The following is a 4,985-nucleotide window of genomic DNA, read 5'->3' as shown; positions in this document are numbered from 1 at the left end:
AACTTGGACTAGGGATGTAGTATTGAGATTAAGGAATCGACTTTTTTGGGTTTTTGACATCGATCGGAATGAATATATGTAATATTACAGCGCGCATGTAGTATGAATTATACAGGTTTATAATTTATTTCTAAAAAAAATTGATGTTTTTTTACTGTCCGTTGACATTGACAATTTATTATTTCTCCTGTCAACAAGTGACAAGAGAATATGTACACACTTTAGACAAGAAAAGAGAGAGACTCTCTTTTCTTGTCAAGGTACACTCTCAGAAGTGCCAAAGTGCAACGCATCATAGAAATTGCGATTTCTTGATACCCAATAGATGGCAATACTGGTAATGATTTAAAATAAATAGGTTTTAGGTTAAGAAGTTGATTTTTGTATCTTAAATTATTAATACTTTTGTATCTAAAATACTTTGTATATCTTAAAAAGATGATTTTTCATTGTGAATGTTCAATTACTTATTACCTGAATATTTAAATTTTTTGCAATGGCATATCCTGTCAAAGTGCAGATGACATTGACATTTTAGGATTTCATTTGTCATTAAGTGAGAAGGTTGCACGTATCCCTTCGTGCACATCTAGAAGTGCCAAGGTGCAAAGCACCATAGAAAATATGGTTTTTTGATTTCCAACAGATGGCATTAATGGTAATTATTTAAAATGAATATACTGTGCGCGGGGTTAATATGGGGAATAAAATCACAAGACATAAAAAGATTTTTATCATGAATTTAATTATTTATTTGCTTTATATCGCCCGAATGTTTAAATTTTTTGCAAGGTCATATCCTTATCGTCAAAACGCAGTTAACATTAAAATTTTATTATTCTATCTGCCTTTAAGTGACAAGGTTACAAGGGGATACGTGCACACCCCGAAGTGCGCAAAGCTCCATAGAAATTATGGTTCATTGATTTCCAATAGATGGCGCTACTGGTGTTAGTACCCAAAGCACACTTGAGCATCATTTGAATCGAATAATAACACGAAGCTCACCTTTCTTCAATCTACTCATATAAAACGTATAAAGTCCGGAAATTTTAAATAAATAAGGCCATTATCACTAGACCAAATCGAAACCACCGTAACACACATCACACACAACTAATAATAATAAAACCCTTTTAACTATATGCATTAACATTAGAAAAAAAGTCAGCCAAGCAAAATGATTCCGTACCGCACGCCATGAAGTGCTTATTCGGAGCGTCTTCAGCGTCATGCGCCGTTGGACCGCGTCGAAGAAGCGTATCGCAGGTGCATTGTACTTTCTGATTTCACCCTTGGCTTATCAAGCGCGTCACCCTCGTATGTTTCTAGTTAACTAGGGTGAGTGCTTCTTTAATTTTTTTTTCTCGCCGGATATTTCGTTGTTACGTATTATATATATGTTTTCCTTTTTATTTCACAGTCCCTTAAAAAATCTTTCTTTAAATACGGCAACGTCGATGATTATACTGACAGGTGTGACATCTGACACATGGCTTTGACAAACCAGACTCGCGAAGCGATGTTGCCAGTAACACTAAAAATTTTAACTGTCATCCTTTGACAATTAATTGTTATTGACAGCTTATGACAGATGTCAAAAATAATTTCCAAATTGTCAGTTATTATAAACGGGTAAAATTTATAATAAAATATTGCATACCTGATGCTGTCCGTCTGATACTTCAATATATGCGCTGTTTTCTAATGACTATCATTAAAGACGCGATAAAATTATATAAATTACCGCTATCTTGAATATTAATTACGAATTAATTTATTTATAAACACCATGGATCGTCTATTTTTGCTGAATTATGTAATTTCAGGTTTATCTACTGGGCGATGATAAAGGAAATTATAGATGTTATACTAATAGCGAGAGGAAAAACCGTGTTCGGTTTTTTATGAATTAAATTAAGTTTGCCTCTTTTTTTAAATTAATATGGACATGCCCGTTTGTAGTGCAGAAGAGAGAGACCACCTGCACCTTTAATTTTTCATATGAAAAAAGGTTCACACGCTAAATGGACGACAACGGGCGCAAGAGCGTTCTCGGAAAATATAAAAATTAAAAAAGTCCATTTCTTGTATTATATACGCAACATATAAACTCGTTTTTGTGTTTGATCGCTTACGTTCCGACGTAATGTCGAAAATCTGACAAGCGCATCAACATTTTTTTAAAGTTTATTTCATAATTTTGTTGGAATGTGTCGGACAATGGCCGGTCGGTATAATTTACGTGTTCTTTATGAGGCAAATAACATAATATTTTTAAAACACTTTAAGGTATAATATAATTAAGGTACCAACGAATTAAAGACTTTGGTCCTCCGATTATTCTTGGAAGACATGCAAAATTTATCAAAATAATAAAAAAAAAATCTTAAGCAAAATAAAACCATACAGATATAACCCTGCTTAAGAACCTCTAAATCTCAAACATTCGACAAAGTCGGTGTAGCAATTTTGTTACTTTTTCTGATGAAAAACTTCCGAATCAACGGCGTAACCTGGAAAAAACAACCACACCCTTCTGAAAAACATAAATTACCATGTTTACACGAAACCAAAGATAATTATACTAACGAAAGAATTCTTATTAATATTAATTTTCTAGGTTACTATTATTTTCTTTGGTCAGAGGTTTCCATGTTGACAACAATAAAGGGCTTCTTTATTCCACACAGCCGAATTACCTGCTGCCAATCCCAAGGAGTCATAAGCTGGAATTGCGTAAATTTTTTTCATTCAAGCTCGATTACAGAATGAACAACATCAGCCTCCAAATGAGTGTGTCCTCTCGCTAGAAACTTATGATTAATGGTATTTATGTTTGGTTTAATCTAAAGGATGTAAAAATATGACATAACCATTAAAATGTTTCTGTTTTGGCTGGGACAGTTATCGGACCAAATTGTTATCTCTTTTATCTCATCTTAAACATGTGTCTCTACCCATTTTATTATGCATGAAGCATCACTTCATGAACTATTTCCTTCGCGACCAGCTACGCTCTCTTCCCACATCATGCAAAAACTTTTTTCACCTGTCACATCTTGTATTGTTAAATTATATGTCCACAGCTTAAGAGAATAGAAGCTTTGGGAGTTATGTAGATCTGGTGTTGGTAGACCTTTCTGGAGATCAATCATTATAACTTTTGTTTCTCGTAAATTTTCCCTTGACTTTTTTTTTAATCTTCAGATTTAAGCTTATATCTATAGTTGGTATCTGCAATATGCTTGTCATAGTCAGTTTGCGCGCTTTGCCATAATTCAAGAGATCCGCTTCACGGATATTAAGCTGAAGCTCATCGCATAGGTCACAGGTGTCGTTGTCAGGACTTTTAAAGGAGTAGTTATATTCATAGTTAAATATTTCTGAATATAACCACTCCTTTGCAATGTTTTCGGCTCCAAGACCATTCTCTTGAGATTCTTCTAAATAAAGATTATACATCCTACTTATTATATTCAAATGATTGCTGAGATTTTTTTTTTGTTTTTTCCCGGGAATAGTGTGACTCGTAAGCTGGAAATTTCGAAATATGGGCTCGAACAGCGTTTTGAACCTCCTCTAAGATTTTGTTGACAGGTACGTGTTTTCCTCTTTTATCAGGTGTTACAAGGCCTCCATCCTTTTTCTTTTTAATTGCAGTATCCACTGTTTGCTTAGAGATGCTCAGTGTATTTAAAAAAAACTTTTTGCAAACCTTTTTTGGTGACGCTCCTGACAAATTTTATTTCTACATAAGAGTTTGCAAGTATCACCACACGGTTCCTTAAAAGATTTTGATTTCATAATACGATTGCCACTGTCCGTTTTGTATTCTAATCCTGAATACCGTTTCCTTTTTATTACATTTTTTTTACACATTTTTGGATCTCGTCTTCTTTTTCGGGTTAGTATATTAGCTTGTACTTCGCATTGATCTAGTTCAGCATTAGATGCACCTTCGTCTTTATCTTTCTCAGCTTCATCATCAGATTCATCTTCTAATTCTGATGATGAATAATTAGGATCCGCCACATCGTCATCACTATCAAAATCTAATAATTCTCGGTCTGGAGTTCTATGCGATTGATGCACCTCATCTTCTGCCGTTACATGTTTTTTTAATCTCCCTTCTGAATTATTCGAATCTGCGCTTAAAATAAATGCTGATTGCGATGGAAGTACACATCCTATTTGGGAATCCCCGTTTTCACGACTGGTGTTTTCTGAAAAACAACAACATAAATTTATGATAAATAGGATGAAGTTATTGGATTGATTGGATAAAATGTTATGAAATATTAGTCAAAATTATTTAAGCTAGATAGTTTATAAAATTTAAGTGCTTTACAAACTTACCAGGTGTTTCCATTTTATTGAATCCTATCTCTAAATTCATTTGAAGGTTCTCTGGATATTCAGGTTTACATCCACTAGGAGGATCATCTTTTTTACCTTCGACAAATTCTGAAAAATAATATTTCCTTTCTAAAATACCTATCACTTTTTTTTTTAAATTTAACACAAATATGTTAAGTCCTATAAAAAAACTCTATTTCAGAAGTGTGTAGAGCAATAAAACCTCATTAGGTATGCAAAAGTGGTACCTGGTGATCCACCAATATTTTATGCCGCTACCGTAGTTGGGTATTAGTTTCAATGTAAAATTCTTTCTTTTCGTTGATTGCAAGTAGTGCCACCCGGTTTTGGGTCAATTTATGAGTTTTGCCCATTGTTACCCACTGATAAACATTGAAAACGGTTCGCCAAAGGCGTGCAACTGGGATTTGTTTTTTACCTTATAATTAATGTACTTAAATGCTATTTTATTTTAGAAAGTTACTTTTGTTTAAATGGAATAATATATTTTTTTCACAAATTTGTTGAACATAATATGTAGAGTAAAACAGTTGAAAATGTCACTTTTGGATCTGGCACTTTTTGAACAGTGTATAACAATTTTAAATTATAATAGATTGTAGTCT

This window comes from Anthonomus grandis, chromosome 13 (assembly GCF_022605725.1).
Source record: "Anthonomus grandis grandis chromosome 13, icAntGran1.3, whole genome shotgun sequence".
Taxonomy (NCBI): Eukaryota; Metazoa; Arthropoda; class Insecta; order Coleoptera; family Curculionidae; genus Anthonomus; species Anthonomus grandis.
Note: the sequence above shows the minus strand (reverse complement) of the source record.